General features: G+C 35.8%; 1 protein-coding gene across 5 annotated transcripts in view; it reads left to right on the forward strand.

Moving 5' to 3' along the window:
- Window positions 1-412: 412 nt before the first annotated feature.
- The window catches only part of Sntg1 (syntrophin gamma 1), an 807695-nt gene continuing 795938 nt past the window's right edge, over window positions 413-12169 (forward strand). For all 5 annotated transcript variants that reach the window (XM_069990696.1, XM_069990699.1, XM_069990700.1 and 2 more), the window contains exon 1: window positions 413-1191. The gene's annotated coding sequence lies outside the window, so the exon portion shown is untranslated. The remainder of the gene's footprint in view (window positions 1192-12169) is intronic.

Consider the following 12169-nt stretch of genomic DNA (forward strand, 5'->3'; position numbering starts at 1 on the left):
CAAGCCCGTTTCAGCCGCTTTTTCAAAGGTAGCAAAGCCCAGAAGCCTGTCCTTTTCGTCCTTTCTATTTTCTATCAATGACTTGTCCTTTCCATGTGTATGATCTAAGACTCTTGATGGTCAAATAGGGCTTCTCCGAATGTAAATACGGATCCCCAAACTGGAGTCTTCCAAAATGTTCATCTTATGTAATTAAATACCCAGGAGCTTTCCAAAGAAGCTCTGGATTTTCCCCAGTTCCCTCTCTCTCTCTCTCTCTCTCTCTCTCTCTCTCTCTCTCTCTCTCTCTCTCTCTCTCTCTCTCTCTCTCTCTCTCTCTCTCTCTCTCTCCCTCTCTCTCTCTCTCTCTCGCTCGCTCTCTCTCCTTTCGTGCGCGCGTGTGTGCGCGCGCGTGCTCCTGCCTTCTCTTTCATTTTTACCATTAGCAAACTCGTTCAGGGCCACTGAAAAGTCAGGAGAGGCTCAGATCGTTTTTTTCTCACGGATTCCTGCCTTTCCAAAGAAGCTGCCCTCAAATACATGTGAGGGTCTTACGTGGGTGCAGATAATTACCTCTTACCAAGGAAAATAAAGCGCCCACGAAAGCCCAGGGAGCTGGGAGACGAGGCATCCGTTCCGACACGCTGATTGGAGCGAGTGCGATTTGGGATCGGGCTGGGGATTCCGGACCCCTTACTTCAGCACCTGAGGGGATGGACAGTGTCGGACTGGACTGCAGCCGTGGGGACAAAACTGCGCTGGCGCCACTGCTGTCATTGCCACCACTGTCGTCGCCACGGGCAGCCGAGCACCCTGCCCCTCGCAACTGAAAGCCTGTGCCTGCTATTACCCCCTGCCTTCTGACCCTCTCCACGAATGGACGAAAAATCACCCTAGAGCACCCAGCTCTAAGGAGTACTGGGGCACTCTGCTCCTCTGCTGAACTCAAAAGCAACTTCAAGAACCATTTTTCTATAGGAAGGCTGGGAGGAATGCAGTCAGAAGAGTAAAGTGGAAGTTCTTAGAAGCACGGAGAAACCATGGACTCTGCAGCAAGGACTGAAATACTCCAAGGCCCACAGTTCTTGAAATAAGCGGCATGTTCCTGGGTGGGTGACAACTGTTGTGGAAATAGCTTTGGGGGAGCCTGGAGATCTACTCAACCCCTTCCTTGGAGAAGCTGAGAAGAATTTTATTTCCTCTACTTAGCAGGTAAGTGATGATGCTATTATTTCTTGTGTAAGAAGACTCAGCGACTTTCCCTAAGGTTTAACAGGAAGAACATTAAAAAAAAATGCTATGTGCTTTCACTGTTCAGGAGATGCTGAATAATTTTATTTAATTTTTCAATGAGTATTCTTAGATCCAACAGAGACAATATCTTGCTTGAGAAAATAGTCTGATATTTTACTTCTCTGAAGTCTCCCAGGTGACAACAGAATAAAGAAAATATAGTTGGCATACAATATCACTGCAGTCTTTTAGGTAAACATTTTCTTATTGCTTACCTAATATCCTTGTGGATCTGTATGTATCTTGCTCATTGTTTTCTTTAAAAGTAACATGAACTCATATTTTTCATGAGAGTGCTTCTATGTCTTCTGTATGTAGCTAAAAGTGGTTCTGTCTGTTACACACTTTGTGAAACTCAAAAAGTTGAGTGGTTTAACCACTCCTAAACTATTGTAAATGGCTCTAATTTGCCAAACGATTTATAGCACACAAAGTTGTATATGTGACTATCTGAACTGTTTTTTCATCCAGACCCCCAAGTATAGCTGCACCTGTAGAATTTTGTATGAAGAAACACACATTTTTTTCTTAGTTCTCACTCTCCAGCCTGTAAATCTCAAGTATGCTTGGTCAGAGCAGACCCTCAGAAGGCAGAAGCTGAGTAGTTTTATTTTGCTTCTTTAGGAGAACTGAGCTGCATTTTGATGGCATTCTGATGAATTAATGCTACAAAATACATTTGTCACTGAATTCCAGAAATTTGTAGAAGTAAGTAGGTTTGTAACAAACGAGCAACTTTAAAATTCTAATTAAACCGGCTTTTCTCTTGAGTTTTCTTTCTGGAATCTTCCTTTGAAGCTTTAAAATTATGATCTTTCCAAGTGACCTTGATCAACAACCTGCTTTAATATAAAAAGAATGTTCAGTGAGTATAAGCATTATACTACAAATTTATAGCCAATGCCTGAAATTTTAGAAAGAACTCAGCTCAATTCCAGAGAACACAATCAGCCTGGTGGAGAGTGTGGAAGTACAAGGATGGACTTTTACAGTCGTGTAAATGAATGTGACAACATATGCATAATCAATTCTATGAAAAGATTTCATGCTTTTTAAAAAAAAACTGCAGGAGTTAAAAGGTTTGTGTATAAATTTTATGGGCCATATATAACTGCTAATAAAATACATTTAATGTATATCCATAGTTTCTTTCACAATTTGAATGTAAAGTCCGGAAGCAATCAGGATGATATTTGTTGGTGGGCTGATGCCCCCTTGTTTTGCTTTGCCTTGAGAGTAGCAATTACAGATTAAGGGAAAAAATCATTCTTAAGTGTCACTTAGCACTTAGCACAAACCTGCTTGCTTGGCAGAAAGGGAGCAGGGACATTTATGTCACTGAGATCCTTAGGGGCTCTTTTGCCCTAGATAGGTCAGAAATGATCATCTGAGGAGCAGAAAGAGCTATCATTGATTTGGATTCTTACAATATGCTCTTTACACAGTTCCCCAGTCCTTTTTTTTTTTCTTTTCTATGCTGGAGATGTGGGAGCAGAATTACGACATGGAAGACTTAATTACGTTTTAGGGGAATTACAGCATGTTTGCTAGACTATTAGTTTGGTTGTCAATTAATTAATGTAGATGGACTCCCTTGTCAATGGAGCATAAAATGAAACCAGGGAATTTTAGAATGATGCCACTGGGTGTCAGACCGCAGTTCCTTCCTTGGTGGCTGAGGGGGCAGCCTTTCTCTATGTGTAGCTGAAATAAGACAAAGTAAAAGTTACCATTGCCTATTTCCTTTGGAGATGGAGTCACTGAAATAACCAACTCTAATTCAGCATTTCAAACTCAAGGATGTGCATGAAAGCACCTGTCAGTACTTGTATCTGGGGAAATGTTAAGCAGAAGTAGTTTGCCAAACCACTCAAATGCTCACCTCAATGCTAGTCTGTAATTGCCTAAGTAAATAAATTATAAACAAGTAAAGGAATGAGAGGGGCTTAGTAGAAAACAACTCTCATTTTGATTTCAGTTAATTTTGAAAGAAAAATCAGTACTTTTGTTGGAAGCATCTGCACTGCATTTATTAAAATAATCTCTTTGGGTGGCTACTTCGTTACTGAAAAAATGATGTATGTGATCACAGGATTATCAGATGCAATAATTAGACATTCATGCTTTCATTCCCTTAAAAAAGTTTTGTTGGCAAGACTAAGTGTTGTTGGCTGTGAATATATTGGGACCCAAAGAATATAGGGACATAGAATTTAATAATCAAGAAAATATATAGGATCAGAGAAAAATTAAAAGAGGTTTCTAGAATAGGAACAAGTGATATTTTTCCTCTAATGAGAAATGGAAGAAGTGATAGAGAGGGAAGGGTGTTGTGACTTGTAATTTTTCATTATAAAACATTTTAAAAACAATATTGGTTAACTTTTTTGAAAACCAACTAAATGTCAATTGAATATTACAATGTAATTATTGATAGCCATAGATTATATTAGATCTCCCTTTGCACTTATTTACTTGATGATCTACTGAGTTCAACAATTTATCACAATGTGTGAATATAAGAGTTTATTCTTATTGAAATTTACAAAGGCTCTTTGGTAATTATTGCCATTTCTTAAAAGCTGTAAATTCCATGCAGCTAATCTGTTCACTCATTCCACTTTATCACCTAAAGGAAAAAGCCATCAATGAAGAAAGGAATATCATACATCAGGCAGAGTATTTTTTATATTCACCTCACACTTTCCCAAAACTTGTACAGAAGTATAAAATAGGATATAAATGGAGACAGATCATTTATTTGGTATTTTCTTTTTGTTTGTCTAACACAATAAGCTATAGATGACAGAGAGAGAGAGAGAGAGAGAGAGAGAGAGAGAGAGAGAGAGAGAGAGAGAGAGAGAGAGAGAGAGAGAGAGAGAGAGAGAGAAAGAGAGAGAGAGAGAGAGAGTGCTTGCTGCAATATAAGACATGTTATACATTGTGATATAGAAAAAAAAACAGGAATTGTTTGACAGTGAATAGATAAGGATTCTTGAACTGCTGGATAATTAGACAACGTGGAATTCATTCTACCAAAGCTTAATTTTCTTCCCTGAAATGAAGAAACTGCCAGTTAATAATGAGCAAACCTTTCCATAAACATTTGTGAAACATGATATCTGCTTTGTGAACTGTTGAGAAGTCTAAACATTATTCTTCTGTGAATGCTTTAGAAATTTAAGTGCTGTATATGTGATTTATTATAAGTAATATCTAATAGTTTTAATTCCTTCATGGAAAAATTCCTTGTTAACTACTACATGGCATGTAAACTGTCATGCTTAAGATCTCCCAGTGTAAGGGAATATAATATGTTTTGATAATTCCCTAGTAATTTTTTATATCTGTTAACAGAAAAAATATTTCAGCAGAGGCAGAATCTCCTTTAAAAAGACTTACTACTCAAATTATTGCCATGTTCTCTGCCTTGATCAAATCTAGGCCAACAGGACCCAAGTTCATTTTAATAACCTTCATTTTTACCTTTGAAGAATTAATTCATCATTATTTTTGTGTCATAATTCTCTAGTTTGGACAGAGGATTAATACTTATCATTAATGATATCACCAAGCAAATTTGGGGTTATGTAGATTTTATACCTCACTCTCTGAAAACATCCAGAAAACTTTTTTTTCCTGGGTGGTAGAGATAGAGTGAAATGTGGGTACCATGGGTCTGATTTATTCAATTAACCTAGAAATAATATAAACACATAGTTTTGACTTAGTCCAAAGCTTAGATTCAGTTCAGAGAGCTCTTCTGTAAGTTTCCAGTTATGTGACAACTGTTAATTTGGGTTATTTATTTATTTTAGAAGTAGGTGATTTTTTTTCAGTGTAATGCACTAACATTTACTTTATATAGATTTCTGATCTCCAACTAAAATTACATCAAAATGTGTTTGAAAAATATGGTTTTATTTTATAGTTATTTCCAGAATGATTTTGTGGTTAAATGTACAAGAGATAGAAAAAAATTATATAATTGACTAGTCAGACTCAATTTTAAATCATAAAGTGTTTAGTTTATTATTTCTTAGATAAAGGAAAGGAATAAAAAAAATATAGGATATTAGAAAGGAGCAAAAAGTGAGAGAATATGAAAACAGTTTCTTAAAGATGAGAATTGCGTATTTAAATTATAATTGTGACTCATGCTTATCATATTGTACATTCCAAACCATTAGAAGATAATATTTGTTTTAAATAATTTGATCTCAAATGTGTTAGCAAACCAAAATATTGGTGTTTATTGAAAATAACAACGAGGTTGTCCATCAGTGGCTCATGCCTGTAATCTTACTCAGGAGTCTCAGATCTCAGGATTTTACTTTGAAGCCAACTCAGGCAAGAAAGGCTGTGAGACTCTTATCTCCAAATAACCACCAGAAGGCTGGAATTGGAGTAGCTCAAGTGGTAGGGTAGAGCACTAGCCTTGAGAAAAACAAAACAAAACAAAACTCGGGGAGAGTGCCCAGGCCCTGATTTCATGAACCAGAACTAGAACAAAAAAATAAATAAGTAAAGGAATAATTTGACTGATGTATTTTAATGCCTGCTGATAATCACTCCATCAAATCAATGTATATGCTTGCACACATCTAAAATTAAGATTTCTGAAGCAATTATCACTGCTCTTATATTTAGCAAATATGTTACTATTTACTCAATGTTGGCTGAACCATTTATCAATTTACTTACTTATTTGTACTAGGGATTGAACTCAGGGACTCTTTCTTGCCAGGCATGTGCTCTGTCACTTGAACCATGCCCACTATTCCTCTTTGCAGTGCCACACACCACTGCTCCCAGCTGTGCTGCCTCCCTCATAGCTGGGATGACTGGTATGGACCACCTGACCTAGCTATTCCTTGAAATACTGTCTCATAAATTTTGATGCCCAGGCTTGCCTCAAACTTCAACCCACTTCATTCTACCTCTCAAGTAGCTCAGATTATAGGCTTGAGCCATTCCACTCAACCTGGTTTAAGCTTTGATTTTTATAAGAATAAATACTTGGTTATTTCACTTCTCCCCTTTTCCTTTCCCTCTCTATTTCTTCCTTTCTTCCCTCCCTCCTCTTCCTTCTTTTTCACTCCTCACCAATCCATTTTCTTCTTTTCTTTCTGTCTCTCTGTCACGCTCTCTCTCTCTCTCATTATTTGTTTTTCCCTCTTTCATGCTACCTCACTCCTTGTAGCAGAGCACCATATTTTGTTTTCATTTACTTCTCTTTTTCAGTAATGTTAGCAAATGTACTAGGATTGGTCAAGAGAATACTTCATGCCACAACTGGAGCTTTAAGCTACCCTCTCAAGCAGGCACAGTGGCAAAACTAAGCAAGAGATGTACATAGGAAGGTCATTTTCTATGACAGCAGGGGCATAAATGTAACACCATATTTGAAAACAAATACTTTATAAGAGCTGCAGGCATGGTTCAAATGCAGGAGCATCTGCTTAGCAAATACAAAGCTCTGAATTCAATCTCCAATATTGAGGGGGGAAAAGTAAGGTAGGATTCAGAAAATCCACATTGACAGATGGGTTAGGAGTAACTTTTAAAGGACTCCCAGGGAGCAGTTTTTAGTACAGGTAGACTATATTATAGAGTGGAAAGAAGAATTATATACTACAATTTATTAACTCTTGATCTAATTCTCAGCAAAACACTCTCAATCCTCCTTGAAAATTCTCTTTTCTAAGAAAAAAATCCTAAAATGAAATTTTTATACTGTGGCCATCAATGTGCTTAATGCATCCAAGTAGCAGAATACCCACATGTAGTAAAAGACTGACAAAGACAAAGGTATCTCTTTCTGAATGTGTTTTTATTCTATGTTTGGTGTGTATTTTCACCAGGTATCTCTTTCTGAATGTGTTTTTATTTTATGTTTGGTGTATATTTTCACCTTTTTTCAAATAATACTGATTATCATATGGTTTGTCTGCTGAAATTTACTCACACTATTGACCCTTTGATTTTCTTGTCTGATTTTTACCTTGAAAGAAACAAAAGCAAATTATTTTAATTGCCTACATGTTATACCACTACTTATAGATTTATCTATAATGGAGGAATAATATTACAAGTCACACAGAATAAAATCAGATGTTATTTTCATTACACAACAAAGGTTTAGCCAAGTTTCTTGGTACATACCTGTAGTCCCATTACTAGGGAAATGGAAGCCTCAAGACCTGGAGCATTAAGGGAAGAGGATTGTGAGTTTGAAGCCAGCTTAGTCTATATAATGAAAACATTTTAAACAAAATACAAAAACAAACCAAATGAACTAGAGTCAAATTTAGCTGCTATTCTTTCCTCTCCAAGAACATAGTTTTCAGGAGGTTTGTTTTTTTCTATATTAAATTCCTTTTCATTGATGACAGAATAAGATTTACCTACTTTCATCTAATCAGTTTAATTATGTTTTCCATTTTGTGTTTTCTTTCCAGGATGCTAAGTTTCTGGGAATGCTGTTGAAGCCTGAGTAGAATTTCTTATAGAATGATAATAAATATATCTTAGAAAATGCAACCCTCTCTTTGGGTTCCCGTCCATAGAGTGAACCACTCTGTGATTAATATCACGCCAAGGCATCTGGCGTGATATTAATTATTTATGGTGTACACATCAGGGAATCTCGTGTGATTCTGGCAGCAAACTAGGAAACCAAGATTTTCCTTTTTATTTTACAATAGTGGTTTTCTGAGTATTAACTCAAAACTATGAGTTAGAGTTATCATTTTATTTGGGCCAGTATTTGGAAGTAGTTTGGGGAGTAGCCTTCTTTACATGCTTTATTTATTGGAGTGTGGTACGAAAGATAGACAATAAATACAAAAATGAAAAATCACACACATAATTGTTTCACAACTTTATTTTAGTGACTTTTACCTTTGGTAACTAAGTAACCGGTGGCTCAGAATTCTCAAACAACTGAAAGGGCTTATGACTGTTTTGACTTTAGTCATATACAACAGGGAAGTTTTCACACAACTTTCACACGACACATCTTTTTAGAAGAAACACTGAATTATGAGGGATCAGCATTAATTCTATTGCAGAATCCAGATGTAGGTAATGAGTGAGGTGAAGGTTAGAATTAGTCAATTTTAAATGGGATGACTAAGTGTTGGTGATGCCATTAAGGTTCAGAATGTGACCGAATATGACAGTATACATGTCATGCCTATGCCAGACAAACACAGAAATGTTCTGCTAGAAAAGTGCTCTTCTTTGGAAAGAAAACTGTGCCCTTAGATGTAGAATATGTCAAATTGGTGAGGAGAGGGTATTGCACTCATGGAAGGTGAAGAAAAGTGTTACAACCACAGGATCAAATGTCCAACACAGAGATCCTGATGAAGCTTTGAAAATGTATTAACTTCTGAGATAATGAAGGAAAAGAATTGTTTGAGAACATCCATATGCACATTTCAGATGGAAGGAAGAACTGAGAGAAGTCAGAGCAGAGTAGTTAGGAAAATGAAAGGAAAAAAGTAAGAGGGACACTACTACAGAGCATTCTAAAAACAAAATAAGAGGTTGACACTCTCGATCAGATTGGAAGGAACAAAGACTTAAGGTGCCACTAGAATTGCTCCAAAGTAAACCATTGGGTGCCACATAATAAACAATTTCTGAAGACATGGAGATGATCTTTAAATGGTCAGACCCCTAGGATTAAATCCAAAGTAAGGCTGTTGAAAATCAGAGTTATTCCCAAGATGTGCAGAAGGAACAGGATGTTTTAGAGAAAATGCCACAGGATTCATGCCTCTTCCTTTCCACTTCCTATTGTCCTTTAGAGAGTGGCTACATTTTCTTTCTGAGAACTTGAATACTTAGTTACATTACATCAGTTCTGTCTGTGGTGCTGACCCCCTAGTGACTGAAAGTACTGTTTGTTTGTTTTGTATCATCAACCAACCTAAATGATATATACATTATAACTGGAAGATTAGGTTTGTTTAAAATTTTGTTTTGATCTAGTTATTCATATCTTTGTATCATGTTATGTTATGCTATTTATGTGTTCCAGCTATTTAAATGATTATATATTATATATAGATATATCTCACATATATGTTTATGTGTTTATATCAACATTCAATAATATTTGCTTAGATTACTGGAGAACTGACTTTACTGGTAATATGTAATACAGCATTGACTTGAAAAGCTGAACGTAATCCCACATAATGTCTTTCTTTACTGTATCTTCCTATTATATTCCTGACATTATTAGTCTTCTCTGCCTTTGATGTACAAAGTCCCATAATTTTCTAAAAGAAATGTCTGAACTCGAAGAAGGAGCAAAAGAGATCTGCACACCCACATAAATCTTAGGGCCTTTTATGTTGTACTGAGACTGTGAGTGACCTAGAAGATTATCAGAGACACTGCCAGTTCCACAGGGACAGCTGGCACTCCCCAGAGAGTTCAGTGAAACATAAATTTGCTTTTGTTGGATACTTGAATACCTTTCTCAAACCACTCAGATTCTCCAAATAATTGCATGGCTTTCTCTTGAAACTGCAGATGTAAATTATCTACTTTCTGGAGGCCAATTAAGTTTTCCAAACCATCAGTATGCCATTTAGCAAATTACCTTTTCAGTGCACTAAAAGGCTCCCCAGTAACCCAAAAGGAGTTAATGTACCACCAAACAGTGGGGGATTTGTTCCCTCATTGCTGATGGAATCAGACAGTTTAAAACATTAATAAGAGCTTTTGCAAAGAGTAGGTGTAGAGCTTGAAGACAATAGTCTATGAGTCTAATGATGGAGGTCAGATAGATTTTTTAAAAAAAAATCAATATGGAAGAACGGGGCAGGGAAGGTAGAGATGAGGTTGCCACCCTTCAAAACTGCAGATAAAGCTGTCGGCCATTGTCTAAATGGAATTGCTATGCATCTTCTGTCCACATCATCTGCATGCTTGTCAGTAGGAGACAAGTTAGCAGCTTTGGCCAAAGAATTATCCTGTTTTAGATTTGCATACAAGTGTTTTTGTGAAATAGTCAACAACCTTTTTAATTCTGTGTACTGATCAGTGGCTATTTTTGTCTAGCCTTGTCTGTGAAATGGAATAATTTATTCTTTATCAGCTGAAAATTTCAATTACTTAAATGTGAATAAAAATACTAAGTAACTGATTTTAACTTCTCAGGCTTTGTAATAAATATTATTATTTTCTACAGTTGTAGATGTTGTATCGCGTACGTGGAATTTCAAGTGAGAAAGAGTTTTAAGATTTTTTAAAAAATGTGTTTTAATATTTCAATAACTATAACATAGTATAGTTGCATGGGAAATACTATTCAACTGTGTTAATCACAGATATCTTACTTTTTAGAAGATATAGTAGCAATGATACAATTAACAGTGATACAGATTAGTGAATGAATGAAATCATTTTAAGAATTATAGATTTTTTTACTTCATAGAATTCAAAGGAATTTTTTCAAAAATGAATATCTTTATAATATTATTCTTTTATTTCTATGAAATTCTTTTTGGGGGATACTACAGATGAGTTAAACATAATCATCAAATAATCAATTAAATGAAGGCTAGAAACAATTAACATTATTTTTGACAAGCATAATAAATTCTTCAATAGGCCATTTTCTCCTGTGCAGAATGAACAGAACTACCAGGGAAATACAGTCTCTTTTCTTCAGTGTGTGGTTCCAGGATATTTGCATAAGAGCTATACTGAGGGTCCTCAGCAGAACCAAAAGATTGACCCTCTGTGCGTTTATATTTTAAGAGATTGACTCCTAGCAGCATCATGACATTCAGAGAAAATATTGTCAGTATTAATTTGAGGCTATAGGTTTTCCTCATCAAAATGGACTTTGGGAATTTGAGAATTTGAACATGGAAGTGGAACAAGTACAATATGTGGCAAAAAAAAAAAAAAAAAAAAAAAGCTCTGGCATCTAATGAATTACTTAGCATTTCTTTTTGTAAAGAATAAAAGCTTGCTGGCTTCCACCAAAGAGTGGCAGTATTTTGAACAAGGAGATCATTTATAAATGCTGTCTTATATTTAGGAAATGATAGCGAGATGCAGCTGTAGGTTTTAATGGCTTTTAATAAAGTATGTTAGAAAGTGAATTAGCAATAAATGTCTAACAGCTGATAATCAAGACATTATAGGACATCATTAAATCTATATACTTGATTGGTAAAGCATTATATGTCTTCCTATAAGTGGTTTTGCAATTTTCTATAATATTTTGAAAAATATTTTAAGGTAAATAATTTTTTAGTGAATAAGATTATTGCAGTAAGGCTTCAGATAAATATTTTACAAAACAACTTGAATTATTCAAACTTAAATGCTAGACTTATAAAATAAGATTTATCAGTAATAACCAAACATAATATTTCAGCCATTTAAAATTATTTAGTTTTTATTTATTTATTTGTTTGTTTGTTTTTGTTGGTTGTGAGGCTTGAACTCTGGGCCTGGGCGCTGTCCCTCAGCTCTTCAGCTCAATGGAGCCACAGCGCCATTCCCGGTTTTCTGAGTGGTTTATTGGAGATAAGAGTCTCACGGAGTTTCCTGCCTGGGTTGGCTTTGAACCTCAATCTTCAGATCTCAGCATCCTCAGTATCTAGTATTACAGGCCTGAGCCACTGACACCTGGCTTAATTTTTATTTTTTAAAGAAAGCTGAAGGGACTTTATAGGGAAACAATCTTCATTACAAAAATCTGTGTTTTTTCTGATATGGTGAGGCATTTGATTAATCCCAGCACTAGGAACAGAGCAGCAAGAGCAACCAGCTGTAAAAAGAAGCCCTGTTAAAAAAAAAAATGCCAGGAGAGAAGCAAGCCTAGCCAGTAACGCATTACTTATTTTTTGTTCACCTCAAT

Source organism: Dipodomys merriami, unplaced genomic scaffold (assembly GCF_024711535.1).
Source record: "Dipodomys merriami isolate MVZ:Mamm:240054 unplaced genomic scaffold, mDipMer1.0.p SCAF_4, whole genome shotgun sequence".
NCBI classification, from domain to species: Eukaryota; Metazoa; Chordata; class Mammalia; order Rodentia; family Heteromyidae; genus Dipodomys; species Dipodomys merriami.